Source organism: Protopterus annectens, chromosome 14.part0 (genome assembly GCF_019279795.1).
Source record: "Protopterus annectens isolate FY-2018-M chromosome 14.part0, PAN1.0, whole genome shotgun sequence".
Classification (NCBI taxonomy): Eukaryota; Metazoa; Chordata; order Ceratodontiformes; family Protopteridae; genus Protopterus; species Protopterus annectens.
The window spans coordinates 840,751,570-840,770,638 of record NC_056748.1 but is presented as its reverse complement, the minus strand read 5'-3'; the positions used below and the strand labels follow the sequence as shown (position 1 = coordinate 840,770,638).

General features: G+C 46.7%; 1 protein-coding gene across 1 annotated transcript in view; it reads left to right on the top strand.

The window, feature by feature from the left end:
• The window catches only part of WAPL (WAPL cohesin release factor), a 3,318,690-nt gene that overhangs the window by 1,059,626 nt on the left and 2,239,995 nt on the right, over window positions 1-19,069 (top strand). The window lies entirely within an intron of this gene.

Sequence of the window (19,069 nt, the reverse complement as noted above, 5' to 3'; positions counted from 1 at the left end):
CAGCTGGGACCTTTTCCTTACATGTGTGTCCGTGGCAGATGGACCTGCTGGTGGCTATCACTTCAGCCAGAATTGTGTCAGAATTGCAGGCCTTAATGGCCTGTCCCCCCTACACCATCTTCCACAAAGACATGGTGTCCCTGCGTACCAACCCCTCCTTTATGCCTAAGGTGGTCAATGACCTGTCTCTGTACCAATCTATTCATCTACCCACCATTTTCTCCTCGCCCATTAAAAAAGGAGAGAGGATACTGTACTCCTTGGACATGCACAGACAACTTAGGTTTTATCTGGACAAGATCAAAACAATCAGGAAGTCTAACCAGCTCTTTGTCTCCTTCCACCCTAGAGCCCTGGGCAAGGCAGTCTCCAAGCAAACCATTGCATGCTGGCTTAGGAAAGCTATTTGCTTCTGCAACTCCCACCATGGAAATGAACTTCTAGTGGGAATCTGGGCCCATTCCACTAGAGCTCTGGCCACCTCAAGGGCCTTCATGAAGGGCCTAGACACAGCATCCATTTTGGAAGCAGCCACTTGGCCACTATCCACACCTTCACCAAGCATTACAAACTTGACCAAGTTTCCAGAGCTAGGACAGGACTCAAAAGGGCAATCTTGCAGGGTCTTGTAGAACCCTCTTCATCTGCCACCACCCTCTCATCCACATAAGCTGTGGTATGCTCCCACACCTACAATACTGCATCATAGGAGTAGAAGGACATAGAATAGTTGTTTAAAATATTGCCATAACCATAGATGTCCTTCTTTTATATGTTGTAGTATTCCTTCCCACCCACCAGCCCCCCAGGTCCTATTCCTTACCTGTGCTATCTGTATTACAGTAGGATTCCCAAGTCACACACCTGGAAACCACTGACATTCCTTCTGCTGGGCCTTATTCTCTGCCTGCTGGCCTTAAAGTTCTGAGTATTGTCCGTGTAGACATATTTAAGGCCCCTGATTTTATGGCCCTATGTGTGACGTCCCTCGCACAATGCAAAAGCCATTCTGAAGCTTTTGTATAGGAGCTGATGTACGAGCCGTGTGAGAACAGCAAATCCCACACCTAGAATACTGCAACATGGAAAAGGAGGACATCTATGGCTATGGTAAGGTTTTGCACTATTATTCTCACCTGTGGAAAGCAGATCCCACACCAAGACTTTCATTCTTACTGCATTACTTGTTTAGGTCCAGACCACGACGTCCCTCGTTGCTATTTCTGTGCCCTCTTTAATGCGAGAACCATTTGCCATAGAGCTCTTTTTGTAGACAATTATTTTTGTAGTCCCTTTTCGAATTCCGAAATGGCGTCCTTCAGCAAACAATCCGCCAGCATTCCTGTCCGTAAAGATAAAGCAGGCCGCACAAGGCTAAGCCTTCCGATGACGCTACCGCTAAGCAAGTTGTCAGTTCTCCAGAATTCAGTGATGCGCTTTGCAGCCCTCCACAGGCAGGCCTCTGCCGAAACCCTTTTGGAGTCTGGTATGTTAGTCTTCCGGGCCTTTGTCTCTGCCTTGGTTGGGTCCAGAGCTGTGACGCAGGCACCGGCTTCCGTGGAGGCTGCTCACACTACCGATTCTAGACAAAAAAGTCTTCTCTTCCAGTTTCCGTTTCTCAGACGCCGACGGATTCTCTCAGGCCTCAAAGCCAGGCCACTCCTAGGAAATCTGCTTCTAGCCACCATTTTGCTCCTACTCCCTCACCCCAAGCTCAGATGCTTAAAATGGCGGAGGATCTCTTCTCCCTTATCCGAGGTACTCAGGCGCCCACTCCTAAAAGAAAAAGGCTTCCTTCCCCAGAAATTGACAGACCAAGAGTGTGAGGAATCTGATTATTCTGCCTTTGAAGAGGAACAGCAGCCCTTAACTCTATGAGGAGTCAGGCACAGATTAATCCATCCCCTCTGCATCCCCTCCAGAGGACCTCTCCTTCAGGGAAACCCTTCACTCCCTCAGGCAACATTTTCAGTGGGAATCTCAGGACTACACACAGTCAAAGAAATGACTTTGAGAGTTTCTGGACCTGCTCCAGCACAGACCCCTGGCCATCCCACCTGTTCTAGAAGTGACGAATGATCTTTTCGTTGAATCCAGTTTAGCCCCAGATGCCTTGCCTCCTGCTTCAGCTAAACCTGACAGGTACTACAGAGTACCGGATTCTCACAAATACCTGTACAGGAACTCTGCTGCAGACAGGGAGGTCATTACACAGGGACCCAAAGGAGCTAAGACTAGTTCAGCCAAGAATCCTCATCCTTCTGACAGACTCCAAGCTCTGGACAGACAGGGTAAGAAAGTGTACACCTTTGCAACCCTAGCTATCAGAGCACTCAATTGTCAGTTCTATATTTTAAAATATCAACAACACACTTTGGAACAATTAAAACAGAAGATTGCTACCTCTCCTGATGGTGCCAACTCAAAAGAGTTGGCAGAATTACTGCACTTTGCTTGTCAAGTGGCCAAGCACTCATTACAATGTGGATATGATGCACTTAGAAGCCTCTAGCAGGGCAGCACTGACTGGATCTGTTATTACAAGACTTGCATGGCTGAAGGAACAACCTCTCCCTGATCATGTCAAGTCTAAACTTATTGATGCACTCCTAGATAAGGAACGCCTGTTTGGGGAAAAAGTGGAAGAGGTGCTTAAAATGATGGAAGACAAAGCAAAATCTATGCAAACAGTAAAAGATTTTCAAGTTCAACTGCCCAGATTTAACAGGAACTTCCCGTCTAAGTACTGGGCCTTCCCTGCACCCAGCAGACAGGGCCAAAGTAAGCCCCGCAGGGACAGGGCATCCAGGCTCCTATCCCAGGGCCAGCAAAGAAGCAAACAATAGACCACTTCTGCCTCTAAGGCAGGGAGTTCTAAGCCAAGCTTCTATGGTAAGCACTCACAGTGACTCTCCCTCCTTTCTGCCCTCCTTTCTCTCACCTAAAACTAGGAGGAAGGCTCACCCTTTTTAAGGACAATTGGGTCTCTATAACCAAGTACCAATGAGTATTTAAAAATCATTTCTCAGGGATACAGATTCTCCTTCAGCAAACTCCCTATTCCAAGAGGGTATCCAGACCTCCTCCCAAACCATTGGACAGAGGCATAAAAACAGGTAAAAACAATATCCCAGGGGCAGCAGAACCTTTCCCTCCAGATCAAACAGGAAAAGGTTTTTACTCCGGACTATTCCGTGTTCCCAGAAAAGAGGGTACTTGGCGCCCCATCCTGGATCTTTCCAAACTGAACACCTCCTTGGTGGTCCCCAGATTCAAAATGCTAACCTTCCACCAGCTCCTTCCCATGTTTATTCAAAATGCCTGACTGGTGACACTAGACCTAAAAGATGCCTACCTCCACATCCCCATCAGGGAATCGTGCAGAAAATTCCTGCACTTCAGAGCAGGCAATCAGCACTTTCAGTTCTCTGCACTGCCCTTTCGCTTAATTAATGCTCCCAAAGTATTCACCAAATGCTTGGCCCCAGCTATATCATTCTGCAGACAGAGAAATATACAGATTTACCCTTACCTCGATGACTGCCTCGTTCAGACGTACATCAAGGAAAAGTTGCTCCAAGATATTCTCTTTGTCAAAAAAACTCCTTACTTCCCTAGGATTCACCATCAACGAGAACAAATCAAAGAAAAATCCTACCAGAAAAATTGTTTTCCTGGGAGCTGTGCTAGACACAGCAACCCTAATGGCCTTCCTATCCCCAGAAAAGCAGAGCTTCCTCTCTCTCTGCTTCACCCAACTGGCTTCCAGAAGTCACCTCACTGTGAGGAAGTTCCTGTTAGCCCTGGGATACATGGCATCTTGCATCCTTCTCATCCCTCTCGCCGGGCTTCACATGAGAAAGCTTCAGTGGTACTTAAAGAACCTTTGATGTCAGCACACTCAGTCCCTAGAGACCACTCTCCAACTGATCCCTTGCATAAGAGATGAATTTCTCTGGTGGGCAGAGGCCTTTGCCATGAACGAGGGTCTTCTCTTCATCCTCCGCCCTTCCGGCCAGACCATCACCACTGACGTCTCAGACATTGCTTGGGGCGCTCACCTAGCAGGCAGGTGTACCCAAGGCCTTTGGAATACCCAGCAACTTCACTTGCACATCAACCAGAAAGAAGTGATGGCAGTGCAAAACACTAGACTTCCTTCCATCCCCATCTAAGGCCAGGGATTCTCCTTATAAAAACAGACAACACCGTAGTAATGTGGTGCATCAACAAGTAGGGGTGGCACCCAATCTTACCCCCTTTGCAGGTTAGCCTGGAGTCTCTGGCTTATGGCCACCTCCATGGGGCTACACCTAATAGCCCAGTACTTACCAGGGATCGGCAGTACACTGGCAGACCACCTAAGCAGAAACTTACTGGACCCCCACAAATGGCAGCTCTAAAGAGAAATCTTTCTGCATATCACCCAGGAGTGGGGGACCACAGAGGTGGACCTCTTTGCCTCGCACCTCATCCACCAGCTGCACAAGTTTTGTACCAGGGAGTATCGCCTACTAGCTTAGAAGGTGGATGCCTTGACCTTCCCCTGAAGCTCCCTCTTTGTGTACGCATACCTTTCTCTGCCCCTTGTTCCATGGTTCTGATCAAAATGAGAGGAGAGACCAAGTGCCATCCTCATCGCTCCCAATTGGCCCAGACAACATTGGTACCCCTTACTGTGCAGTCTGGCCTTACACTCCCCAAAGCTGCTTTCCCTAAGGTCACACCTCTTGACCCAGGGGAGGGGGAAGGTACTGCACCCAGAGCTACAGACTCTCTAACTTTCAGCATGGCATATACACTAAAAACTAACAAGTCGTCACTGTTAAGCAAACCGGTCCTGGACATCATCACAGGGACCAGAAGGCCCAGCACAAGAAAATCTTATGCAGGAAAATGGAAAAGACTCTGCTCCTGGAAACAATCAAAAGGGTGCAGTACCTCCCAACCTTCCATCCCTCTCATCCTGGATTACTTAACAGAGTTGTTCAATAGTGGCCTCCCTTTCTCTATTAAAATCCATGCCTCTGCCATCTCTGCCCATTATGATTCAGACCCACCCCTCTTCTCTCATCCTTTGATTAAGCACTTCTTCAGAGGGGCTTCTTATATCAGGCCTGCTAGAAGACCTCATCCTCCACCCTGAGGCATGAATTGTGTGTTAGAGAAACTAACTTTACCTCCTTTCGAACCTGCTGCTTCAAAAGAATTGAAATACTTCTCCTGGAAGTCTGCCTTCCTACTAGCTATCACTTCAGCTAGAAGGGTCTCAGAACTTCACGCTCTCATGGCTCTCGAGCCCTTCATCATTTTCCATGCAGACATAGTCTCCCTGAGGTCTAATCCCTCCTTTATGCCCAAGGTGGTGTCTGATAAACCCTTTACCAGGCCATACACCTTCCCACCTTCTTTCCCAACCCTCAAAACAAGAGGGAAAGAATTCTGCTCTTAGTAGATGTGCACAGACATCTCCAATACTATCTGGACTGCACTAAGCCATTTAGAAAAACTGACCAGCTTCTTGTAAGCTTTGCCCCAGAGGCAGAAGAGAAGCCCATCTCCAAACAAACCATTTCCAAATGGATTTCACACTATCAATTTCTGCTACAGACTACATGGGAAACCCATCCCTAAGTCGTTCCGTACCCCCTTCACTAGGGTAACCTCCACTGCCTTCCTCAGAGGAGTACCTACAAGGGACATGTTGGAAGCGGCCACCTGGACCACTGTCCATACCTTTACAAAGCATTACCACCTACCTCTCTTTTCTAAGTCTAGGGCAGGGTTTGCCACTGCAATTTTGCAGGGCCTCCTGTCCCATACCTAGGACTCTACCTATCCTTCCACCCTTTACCTCAGGTTTGGGAATCCTCCCACAGGTGATAACTGCAGCAGTGAAACACTGAGAATAGTACAGTCGTGTACATTTACCATTAATGTAGATGTTAGAGTGTATTCACTGTTGCAGTCATCACATTTGGGTTATCTGCTTGCAGTAGCCCTCAGTCGGCCTGATTATCTAAGTCTTGGGTCCTTTGTCAGTTGCTGTCTCATCTTCCATGACATGAGGTAGTCAGGGTTATAAAGCATGTAGCCGACGCCATTACATCAGTCTTTCTTGCCGTGCGGTGCCCAAAGCAGAAGCAGTTCGCAAGTGCCAGTCAGCCGACTCTTGAAATTTTCGTTTTCGAGTTTCAGATCTGAAGTCTTCAACTAAGCGAAGTACCCCGTTGGGGATCCTTTTTCTTGCTCTAAATCGATGTTTGTAAAAGTTAACAATTGTATTTCTTGTGGAAAGCAAATACCTCATAAAGATTGTCATTCGTACTGCACTCCTTGCTTAGGCCCTGACCATGACGTACCTCGCTGTCGGTTTTGTGCCTTATTCAAACCTTGTACTATTAGTCATTGGTTCATTTACACATCTAAATATTTTGGTACTCTGTTCAATTATCCAGAAATGGCTTCCGTAAGCCACCCGACTACTGACATTCTGAAAAAACGCAAAGATAAAGACAGAGACAAACTGCATAGGGCCAAAGCTGCTGACGACGCTTCTAAGCTAGTGATACCCGCTACTTCAGATTCGCAGTCCTCTACTGAGACCCATTTGGAGTTCAGTATGCTGCGAGATGCTTCTTTGACTGTGGAACCTGTGAATGTCTCTATCTTGGATAGGTCTGGAGCCGCTGTGCAGGCACCGGCATCTGAGGGTGTATTCAGGCCTACTGACTTGCATATTAAACCGACACCATCTTCTTTAAGGCCTTAAACTCGATCCATGCCTAGAAAACAGACACCCAGACCGCATGGTCAGGTCCCAGTGCCCAAAAAGAAATAAGAATGGCTGAAGACCTTATTACTCTAATCAGGAGAAGCCACCCTTCCCCCTCTAAGAGACCTAGGACTGCTTTTCCTTCTGATTCTCATCAGGATTCTGAAATTTCTGTTTTCTCTGATGACCAGGATTTTCCCTTGTCTACCTATGAGGACTCTGATGCACAGGACTCCATTCGCTTTGCTTCCCCTCCAGAGGATTTTCCTTTGGTGAAACCTTGCATACTCTTAGGGAGCATTTTCACTGGGAAAGCTAGGATTACTCTGACTCCAAAAAGAGGCTTAGGGAATTCTTAGCCCTACCTCAACACAAGCCTTTAGCTATCCCTCCTGTACTGGACATTGTAAATGATGCCTTCTTGGAATCCAGCCTGGCCCTGGTCTCTTTACCTCCTGCTCCCAGAAAACCTGATGGGTATTACAGGGTGCCTGACTTTCACAAGTTTCTCTTTAAAAATCATACTGCCGCTCCTGAGACCATTTCACAAGGACCCAAGGGCATTAAGGCTACTACTGCCAAAAATCCTACCCCCTCTGATAGAGATTCCAGGGTGCTGGTTAGATGGGGTAGGAAGGTATACACTTCTGCAGCTTTGGCCATTAGGGCCTTAAACTGCCAGTTTCATATGTTAAACTATCAGCAACATATTATTGGATTGTTTAAACATGAAATGATGATGATTCCTGACTGTGCTGAAAATAAAGATTTACAGGATTTAATGCATTCTGCTGAGCAAGTTAGAAAACATACTTTGCAGTGTGGTTTTGATTCATTAGAAGCATCTTGCAGGGCTGCTGTCACTGGGTCTGTACTTGGAAGGCATGCTTGGCTTAAGGAGCAATTCTTGCCAGATCATGTTAAAGCTAAATTACTGGATGCTCCCTTAAACCAAGACCGCCTAATTGGCAACAAAGCAGAAGTAGTACTTAAAAAGATGTATGAAAAAGCTAAATCTTTGCAAACTGTTAAAGATTTCCTGCAAGTACATCCTCCCAGATTTAGTAGGCATTGGCCCTCTAAGAATTGGTCCTTTCCTGCCTCTTGCAGGCCTTCTCAGTCCAAACCCAGAACCAGGAGAACACTCAGGCTTCAGTCCCAAGGTACTCACAGGCCTAAGCAGTGGGGGGCTCCCACTTCCAAAACAGGGAGCAGTAAAACCCCGCCCTATGGTAAACTGTCTCAATTAATCTTCCAAGCCTCGCTCAACTGACTCTCTCCTTTAGAGGGAAAGATTGCCCTGCATGCAAAAAAATTGAGACCTCATTACCCAGGACAAATGGGTTTTAAATAGTTTCCCAAGGATACAGATTTCACTTCCACTCCTTACCAACCCCAAACGGTTGGCCAGACCTACCCCCAAATCAGTGGGCAGAGGCTCAAACGCAACTTCTCTCTTAAGCAATCAGGGCTGTTCAACCTTTCCCAGAAGAAGAATGGGGGCAAGGTTTCTACTTAAGACTTTTCCTTTTCCCAGAAAAGACAATTCCTGGTGTCCTATCATGGACCTGTCTATCCTAAACACATTTTTAGTAGTCCCAAAATTCAGGATGCTAACTATTCATCAGCTGCTTCCCATGCTAGGCAAAGATTGCCTGGTTGGCAACACTGGATTTAAAGGAAGCCTACCTGCACATTCCAATAAGGGACTCTTCCAGAAGATACCTCTGCTTCAGAGCAGACTACATACACTGTCAGATCTCTGCACTGCCCTTTGGCTTATCTACTGCGCCCAGGGAATTCACAAAGTGCCTAGTCATTGCATTTTGCAGGCAAAGAAATATTCAAATATACCCGTACCTGGATGATTGTCTAATTCAGGCAGAAAGCCAGGACATACTATTAAATCGTCTTGCATTTGTAATGAAATTGCTAATGTCTCTGGTGTACACCATAAACGAAAAGAAATCACATCTTCTACCCTGCCAACAAATTGTATTCCTGGGAGCAAGCTTGAATACAACTCCCCAAATGGCCTACTTCACGCCAGAGATGATCTACTTCGAACTACTGGCCACAAAGACCCAGCTGTCTACAAGGAAAATACTGCAAGCCCTGTCATTCATGCCTCTTGCATTCTACTAATTCCATATGCAAGACTGCATATGAGGAAACTACAATAGTATCTAAAAAGCCTATGGCGTCAACAGTCTCATGTTCTAGAATTCCTATCATACCTTGTCTACAGATAGTTCCTTTGGTGGCACCAGAATAAGGGACTGCCATTCACTCTACCCCCTGCTGCCCAAACCCTAACAGAAGCATCAGATTATGCTTGGGGGACTCGCTTGGCAGGGCAGTGCATTCAGGGCAAATGGTACCCAAATAATATGCACCTGCATATCAATCAATCAAAGAAATGTTAGCTGTACAGAATGCTCTGACAGCCTTCAAGGACCACATTCTTCCAGGACAATTATTGGTAAAGACTGACAACACCACTGTTATGTGGTACATAAGCAGGGGGGAACCCACTGCTACCCTCTCTGCAGACTAGCCATGGCTCTGTTGAACACAGCCTTGAGCTTCCAAGTGCATCTACAGGCTCAATTCCTGCCAGGAAAGCTAAATACACTGGCTGACGACCTAAGCAGAAATATCATGGACCCACACAAGTGTAAACTGGAACCAAAGATGCTCAACATGTTGAGAAATAAATGGGGGAGCCCATAGATAAACCTATTTGGCTCCCCCCATAACTACCAATTGGACAATTTCTGCACAAGGACTCCCCACAAACAAGCTTGGAAAGTGGATTCCCTGTCCTTCACCTGGAAAAACCTATCAGTTTATGCCTTTCCCCCTCTGCCTCTCCTCTCCAAGATACTACTAAGGATCAAACGGGACAAACCAAGGACAATACTGATTGCAGCAGACTGGCCACGCCAACACTTGTAACCCCTCTTGTGCAGTGTCACTGCTGCTACCATGGCACCTGCCTCAGGCCCCTGCTCTGCTGTCCCAGCAAGAGGGCCAGATTCTGCACCCACAGCTTCAAACCCTGAACCTGGCAGCCTGGCTATTTGCGTGATCTCGCCGTTACCATCCCTTAGTAAGCAAGTGATGGATGTCATTCTGGAGACAAGGAGGCCTAGTACTAGAAAATCCTATGCTGAAAAATGGAAAAAATTCTGTTCCTGGAGCCAGACACACGGGATGGGCACAGCAGCGCCCAATTTACCCCATATTCCTCAATACCTAACTGAGATGCTTCACAAGGGCCTTTCCTTTTCCTCCATCAAAATTCATGCCTCAGCCATTTAAGCTCATTACAATACAGAACCACTCCTCTTCTCTCATCCACTGCTGAAGCAATTCCTCAGTGGGGCCAAAAACATTAGACCACCGAGGAGAGCCCCTACTACAGCCGGAGACCTTAACTTTGTATTGGAAAAGCTCACTTTACCCCCCCCCCCCCCCCCTTGAGCCAGCTGCAAGTGCAGTGTTGAAATTCCTTTCTTGGAAAACAGTCTTCCTTCTAGCCATCACTTCAGCAAGAAGGGTGTCTGAATTACAGGCCCTCATGGCAGTGGAGCCTTTCATCATCTTTCATGCTGAGAGGGTGTCCCTCAGGACCAATCCCTCCTTCATGCCCAAGGTGGTATCCAGTGTGGCCCTTAATCAGTCCGTTCATTTGCCAACCTTCTTTTCTAATCCACAGAAGAAAGGGGAATGAGTACTGCACTCCTTGGACATGCACATACCACTTAGATTTTACTTGGATAGGACTAAGCCCCTCAGGAAATCTGAACAGCTGCTGGTTGCATTCGCTGCAGGGGCAGAGGGGAAGGACATCTCAAATCAAACAGTTTCTAAGTGGATAGGCCATTGCATTAATTTCTGCTATAAGCACCATGGAAAACCTACCCCACAGGGGATAAGACCACATTCAACTTGGGCTGCATCTACCTCTACAGCCTTTCTCAGAGGTGTCCCTACCACGGACATCCTAGTAGCTGCTACCTGGAGTTCTGTACATACCTTCACCAAGCATTACCACTTGCCAATTTTTTCTAAATCCAGAGCTGGCTTTGCCACTGCAGTCTTGCAGGGCCTTATAGCTGGTCCTAATGCTGTCTAATTACCTCCTCCCATCCTTAGCTTTGGGAATCTACACAAATGTTATGACTGCAACAGTGCAATACGAACATAGTACAGTTGTGTACACTTAACAGAAATGTAGAAGTTTGAGTGTATTCACTGTTGCAGTCCTGGTTACCCTCCCTCCAGCCCCCTGACTTATATTGACTTTACTTCTATTCTTGTTTACTGTGCTCAAAGCTTTTTGGTGTGTTTGCTTTTTTGTTGAGGGTGTAACCTTTTATATATTTGCTTCCCATTATGGCGGCACCTGACATCTGGGGCAAGAAAAACTGATGTAATGGCTTTGGCTGCATGCTATATAACCCTGACTATCTGATGTCATGGAAGACCAGAGAACAACTGACACAGGACCCAAGACTTTGATAATCAGGCCGACTGAGGGCTACTGCAAGCAGATAACCCAAATGTGATGACTGCAACAGTGAATACACTCTAACATCTACATTTATGATAAGTGTAGACAACTGTACTTTTCCCCTCCTTCCAACCCCCATTTAACATCCTCCCCAGGGGGGACACATGCTTCCCAAGGTGGCTCTTAGCCACCAGGACCACTTCTCTTTTCCCTTGTGCTTTTACAGGTTACGGCAAGAAAAACTGATGTAATGAAGTTTGCTGCCTTGCTTTATAGTACTGACAACCTGACGTTGGGCTACAGCAGCCGGCGCACAAAAACATTGTCTCTGGTATTCGGGCCGGACGAGGGCTACCACAGCAGGGATAACCCACAGGTGATGACTGCAACAGTGAATACACTCTAACATCTACATTTATGGTAAGTATACACAACTGTACTTTTTCTTTCATCCGGATAGTCTTTCTATCTTCTCCTTTCTAGTCTTTTTCTTCTTTGCTTCCCCTTTCTCTGCTGTCTGGTTTATCATGACTGAGAAGCCCAGTAAACCTTTGGGGTTTAAAAAATGCAGTTCCTGTGGGCATAAAATTCCCTTATCTGATGCCCACAGGGAGTGTTTTTACTGTCTAGGCTCAGCGCACCTAGACAGCTCTTGTGAAATATGTGGGAGGTTTAATATGTGTACACTAGTGGACCATCAAAATAAACTGGTCTTTCAGGGCTTGCTTCCTCCTTCCCCTCCTTAAACTCCTTCCACTTCAGCAGCTCAAGCCCCATTAGAAAACCCAAGGAGGCCCGGGAACACAAGAAGCATTCCCCTGAAAAGGCCCCAAAATACTCAGATCTGATTATGGTGGTTTCCTCTTCCTCTTCTCCACATGGTGCTCCTGCCTCCTTTGTGCAGGATGTTTCAGCATGTTAGGTCTACCAGTAACTTGTCTGAGTGTGAGGTGGATATATTGATGACAGTTTCTCAAGGCACAGATTCAGATGGGGATCTGCTGGCTGTGTCCCCTTTCTGGATCTTTGAGCAGATATTAACCGTTTCATCCTGTGGCTTTGTCCAGTCTGACTTCCTGCTTTGGAGTTGGATCCGATATGAGTTACCACTTTGAGTCCGACTGTTTACCTGACGTGCTTGGCTCTGACAGCTTCAGGGCCCCGTGTATCTTGGAGCTGACACTTAGACATATAGAGTAAGGGGGATTGACTTTAACTCAGAAGTTTCAGGAGCTGTCTGTTCCCCAGAGAGCCTTGGCATTTAATAGCTCAGCTCTGACACCCTCCTTGGAGTGGAGTATTGCGGGGGATCTGGAGAAGTGTGCTCCGACTGCTTTAGCTGAGGAGGGATGACTTTTGGATCCTTGTAGTTCATCTACTTTTGAGGTGGTGGGAGAGAGGGTCCTTGCCCATCCTAGGGGATTCCCACTTTCTCCACCATCAGATCCAATCCCCACCCTTGTGGAATCTGTGATTGAGTCTTTTTGTCTTACACTGAGACAGCCAGTGCTGCAAAGTCCCCAACCAACCTCTTCCCACTGTGCAAACCTGATTTTCTTCTGATACCTCCCCAGAGTATCCCACAGAGGAGGTTCCTCAGAAGAATAGGTGTAGAAGGAGATACCTGGATTACCTGCAGAGTCAGTCACTATGGACAGTAACTTCGAGGAAGGGAAAAGGTCCACTAGATATTCATCCGACAATGTCTCCTTTGTGGACATTTTGGAGATCCACCATAAGAAGGGTACGGGGGTCCTTCCAAAGCCCTGACCCAGCGGAGTTGGTGCTCTTGGATGCCTTTGGCACCAGCCTATCTACATCCTGGGTGTCCCGGCAGATCCTCTTGAGTTAGTTTCCTCCAGGGCATGGAAGGATCCAGACACTATACAGCCCATACCCAAGCGGGCTGATAAAATACTAAGTGCCTCCCTAGACAAATCACACTGGACCAAAGGGATCCCTGTAGATGCCATGGGTGTTGCTGCAGCCACCAGAAAGGAGGTAGCTCAGGAAAGCTCCACTGTTCATCCCATTAATAAGGAGTCTTGGGCTTTGGACAGGTTTGACAAGAAGGTTTAAGCTTTATCCACGTTTGCTTTAGAAGCGCTGAACTGCTTATCCCATTTCACCAGGCTACAGAGGGACTTGTTCAAAGAACTCTCTAGCTCTGTCCCCGAGTCCATGTCTGAAGAGGAATGCAAGACCTTTTCCTCCCAATGGCCACACTCCAATTGATATCTAATTTGTCCTTGAGGCTGATTACCCACACAGCAGATGGCACTTCTGCATGCACAAACCTCTGAACTTGTCTGCCACAGTCAAACGTCAGATCGATCACTTCACTCCTGTACTGTCAAGATGTCTAAAGCCAAGTACCTTGTTGGCATTTTTGTTCTTTTACTATTGCTTAAGCTTGGTTTGCTGACTTCCCTTTAGCCGATGTCTGCCATAAAGGTTAAATGCCAATGCGGAAGCCAAATTCTGCATTGACTCTCATGACCATTGCATTTGTTCCCTAGACCAGAAACACTACCATACCTCCTGTCCCATTTACCAATCCTTCATCCCAAAGATGCTCAAAAGCTGTCTGTCCACCTGTAATCTTTACTTAGAAAACCAGAGGCTAAAAAAGTTGGCATTTAGGATGCCTCAACAGCCGTTGATGTAGGGGTTGAGGGATGTTCACCAGAGCCTTCTACTTCACCAATTACCATTGAGGATGTCGCTGCTGAGGTACCAGCCAGCACGTCCACGGAGATTGCTCAGGTGATGGTTTCAGCTGAAGTCGAGTGGGAACTAGGCTCCACCTGATGCCTGACTGGAATGCCAGAATCTGAGGCCCCAGAAACTTGGCCTTCTCCCAAAAGTACTCCTTTGAAAAGGAAGCAAAAAAACTAAACTTTTATCTCCTCCTGCTGAGGGATTACCTGACTGGCAGCCTTTCACTCAGTCTTTAATGCAGACCTTCATGGCTCTTAGGCACTCTGCCCTCCTGTCCCTCCACCACCCCTGTCCTTAGCCCAAGGCCTGCCTCAGCTAATTCGATTCCCATGCCCACTTCTCATGAAAGTGAAGAGAAAGAACTTTACTGTTTATCATCCAATTAGTCCATTACTTACTCATCACAGATTGCCTCTCCCTGGAATATTATTCCCCTGATGAGGAATCAATAGAAGCGGACTCTTCCCCCAGAGGACATCACTTTTGGAGAGACCATTACCCAAATGAAAGAATATTTTAAATGGAATACTTCCCAAATGAGTGGAACTCAAAAAAGATATTTTGAGTTACTTTAAGTTAAATCCCCCTCTCTTTCTGCCATCCCTCCAGTTATACCTGCATATCTGGATGCATTTGCTTCAGTATCCAAAAATCCTGATTCTCAGCCACCAGCTCCTAAGAGACTTGACCGTTTCTATAAGGTGCCTGATGACCATAAATTTCTTGCGAATCCTCCCTTGGCAGTTAAGACTAGAGGGACACCCACTAGAAAGGGATCTGTCTCTCTTTGGAGACACAATTTGGAGAATTTTTTCCATTTTGAATTGTAAGATCCCTCTGTAGTAGGTTTCCTGGCCTCCCTTAGGACCGAAAGCACATCCTCAGAGTTGTGGTGTCTGAAGGGAATTAAAAGTTCCTCACCCAGAGTGTTAAGACATAGCATCTGTAGGTGAGGTTGGACGAGCATTCCCTTCTGCTATGTTAGTAGGCCCACCCTGTGGGTTAAATTGTGGTGATTGCCCTTGGCGAAGGATATTAGAAGGGGGAACCAATGCTGTCTTGACCAGTAAGGAGTCACCAGCAAGATGTTTAACATGTCCTTACCCAGCAAGATGTTTAACATGTCCTTACCGACTTTCAGGAGGATCTTTTGAATGAGAGGGAAGGGAGGAAAGGCATATAGAAATCGCCCCTACTATGAAATACTGAAACTGTCCACTCTCCAAGCTAGTGGTGAATGGTTCTTGGTACAAAATATTTTCAATTGTCCGTTCTGGGGGCAGGCAAACAAGCCTACTTGAGGTGTGCCCCACTGGTGGGCAACGTCTATAAAAATGCCCCTGTTCAACATCTACTCGTGATGCAGACAGGATGATCTGCTGAGAGCATCCGCCTGATGGTTGTCCTTATATGGGATGTAGGCAGCCTGCAGGGATAAATTGTTTTTGGAGGCTAGATCCCAAATCTGGATTGCTAGTCTGCATAGGAGGTAGAGCTTGGTCACCCCTGTTTCTTGATGTACCATATGACCATAGTGTTGTCTGATGATTTAAAAGGGAACTGGCTGTAGGATGTGAAGAAAGGCTTTCAGTGCCAAAAGGACTGCAGTCATCTCCTTACATTGATATGTTTTTTTTTTCCGTAGGGATGGCTGCCAGCTCTCTTGCACTTTGAGACCCTTCATGGTATCCCCCCAGCCCAGGTCTGATGTGTCTGTATGCAAGTGCTGAGCTGGTGTGGGGAGGTGAAGTGGAAGGCCTGGATTTGTATGAATTTTTGGATCTACCAACTTAATTCTTCCTTTAGGCAGGGTTAGAAGGGAATCAAACTCTAGAGGGTGGTTATGTTGGGACCAGCCATTCTTTAGATACCACTGCAGCTGCCTCATATGCATCCTGGCTAAAGGTAGCACAGGAATGGTTGTTGCCATAAAGCCCAGAAGTCGCAGGAATTGTCTTGCTGACAGTTGGTGGACCCGGAGTAGATCCTGGAAGTGGCCTGTAAGGGAATTTACCATGTCCTGAGGAAGGAATGCCTTCATTAGGTCTGTTGTGATCCTGCACCCGAGAAAAATTGTCCTTTCGTGGTGTTAAGGATGATTTGGGTAGATTGAGGGTAAACCCTGGACCTTACAGTAGGGACATGACAAACTGCAGATATTTTTTTTAGACTGCCCTCTCTTTCTGCAAGGATGAGGATATCGTCTGGGTAGGGGTAGATTTGGACACTTTTGGTCCTGCAGTAGGCTATGGCTGGAGCAAGGCATCTGGTGAAGACCCTGGGTGCAGTGGATAAACCAAAGGTCAAGGTAGTAAACTGAAACTGAGAAATGGGCCGAGTGAAACACAAGTACTTTCTGTGAGACGGGGATATGGAGGGCAGACCTCTGAGATCTAGTGTGGCCATGAATGCTTGGGCTGGCAGTAGTGTAAGGAGTGTCTGGAGGGATAGCATTCTGAAAGATGGAACTTTCAGGAAGAGGTTTAGAAAGGTTCAAGTCCAGTATTGGCCTCCAAGGGCTGTGCTTTTTTGGTACTAGAAATAACCTTGAGTATAAACCTTTCCCTTCTTGTCCTGGTGGGACGGGCTCTATGGTTCCATGGGTCAGTAGATCCTGTAAAATTTGGGGAATAAGGTCTAACTGTTTTTTGGGTGGGAATGGAATGCTCCATGCTGGGGGTCTTTCCCTCCAGGAAAGGAAGTCGCCCTCTTCCACTGTTGCCAGAGCCCAGTTATCTGTAGTGATAGTTCTCCAAAGGGGCAGGCGATGAGAGAGAGAAGCTGACAGGGGGAGGTGGGCAAGGCAGTCATGCATTGTTGGTGCCACTTCTGTCATGAAAGGGCTGTCTGGGGGCAGGCTGAGAAGAGGCTGGACTGTAAGTGGTCTGTCTCCTGGTTCCTTTTCAGTGCCCGGAAGAAGGAGGTGTAGCTGTGGAGGGAGTTCTCCTAACATAGGTGGTCTTAGCTGGGTAATTCCGGTAGCATTTTGGTATGGGAGACACCAGAGGTTGTTTAATATCCTGAAGCTCCTTACTTTTCTCCTGAAGGTTTTTAAATAGTTTAGCGGTTTTCCAAACAGAAGGTTGTGGTCTACTGGAGCATCAAAGATTTTGGACTTGAAGTCTTCAAGCAGGGGTTGATTTCTTAGCTATGAGTATCTGCATAGCACTGATCTGGATGCAGCAGACCTGGCAGAAACTTCAGCTGCATCTAATTGAATGTCTGGCTACCTGAGATTCCTGAGCTAGTTTGGATTTTAACTCCATCTTGTTAGGAGAGTCAGGCAGGGAAGATAGGAGCGAAGATGCTTGGGGTACCAGATCCAAAGCATATTTGATCATATGTGTTTGATAATTAATAGTTCTGAAGGCAAGGGTGGAGGAGGTATAGATCTTCTTGCCTAGCCTGTCTGTACTTTTGGTGTCCTTGTCTGTAGGTGGAAGGGACAAGGATGGGATAAGTCTTGACTGCTTGTCTGGGGCTACAGCAATCACTGAACTTATCAAGACTTGACTTTCATACACTTCAGTTAAAGTCCAACTATCTGCTATCTATGCCTGCTTACCCTTAGGACCCTCTTTTACTCTCCAGGCTAGACATTAAATTGTTCCTGAAAAGGATCTTGCACATCAGGCCACCAAGGAAGCCCGTTCCATCGCTTTGGGACTTGAACTTCATCCTAGAAAAGCTCACACTGGCCCTATTCGAACCAGCCAGTTCTGCAACACTTCAAATGTTCACGTGGAACAGTCCTGCTGGTAGCCCTTGCCTCAGCTAGAAGGGTGTCAGTTAAAAGCACTCGTGGCTTCCCCCCTTACAACATTTTCTACAAAGATGGGGTGACCCTGCATATCAACCCTTTTTTTCATGCCCTAAGTCATCAACGAACTATCTTTAAATCAGTTCATTCACCTGTCCACCTTCGTCCCCTCTCCAACTAATGAAAGTGAAAGAATACTCAATTCCCTGAAAGTGCACAGGCAACTAAGATTTTACTTGGGCAAAACTAAGTCCATCAGAAAGTCTCATCAACTCTCTATATCCTTCCATCTCAGGGCACTGGGCAAGGCAGTCACAATGCAAATCATCTCTTGCTGGATCAGAAAAAAATATCTGCTTCTGCTACTCTTTTCACGGCAAGGGCCTACCTTGGGGTAAGAGCACATTTTACTAGGGCCGTAGTGTCATCCAAAGCCACCTTCAAAGGCCTGGACACAACCTTCATCCTGGCGGCGGCCGCCTGGTCCACTATACACACCTTTACTAGGCATTACAAATTGGACCACATTTCAAGAGCCAGAGCAGGGTTCGCTAGGGCAATCCTGCAGGGATTTGTGGAATCAGCTTCCTCTGCCTCCTCTTTAAGCTGTGGTACTCTCCCACACTAAGAATACTGCAGCATGGGAATAGAAGGACATAGAATAGTTGTGTAAAATCTTACCATAACCAGATAGATGTCCTTCTCTTCCATGTTGCAGTATCCCCCCCCCCCACCTATCTCCCCAAATTCATTTTTACATGTCTAGGGAGCTCCCTGGAGCACCACCCAGACTGCCGGTAGACATCGTTTGGCTCTTCTTACTATACTGTCCGACTGGACAGTCAGTTCTAAGGTCTGTGCATGCTGATGTTACATTTAAGGCTCCTGTTGTATAGCCCAACGTGTGATGTCCCATGCACCTACAGCAACCAGGCTTAAGCTTTTGTGCAGGAGCTAACGCTTGGGTTGCTCGAGGCGGAGAATCCCACACTAAGACCATCTATGGCTATGGTAAGATTTTGCACTACTATTGTATACAACATTTAATTCAAGAAACAGTTTATAAAGTCAGAAGACAGACTGAAAAAAATGGAATTGTGCTTGGCAAAGCTTTTTGGATAAGGCTTTTGCTTGGTGTTTTGTGTGAACAGTTCTTCTGTACCAGCTTAACCGACTTTTTCTTTTTGGCTGATGCCTATTAACCTTTGCAGCCTGTGACATAGCTAATTTTCTGTAAATAGCGTACTTTTAGCCTTCCCCTGCAGCCATTTTTGATTTGATTACTCTTTATCCT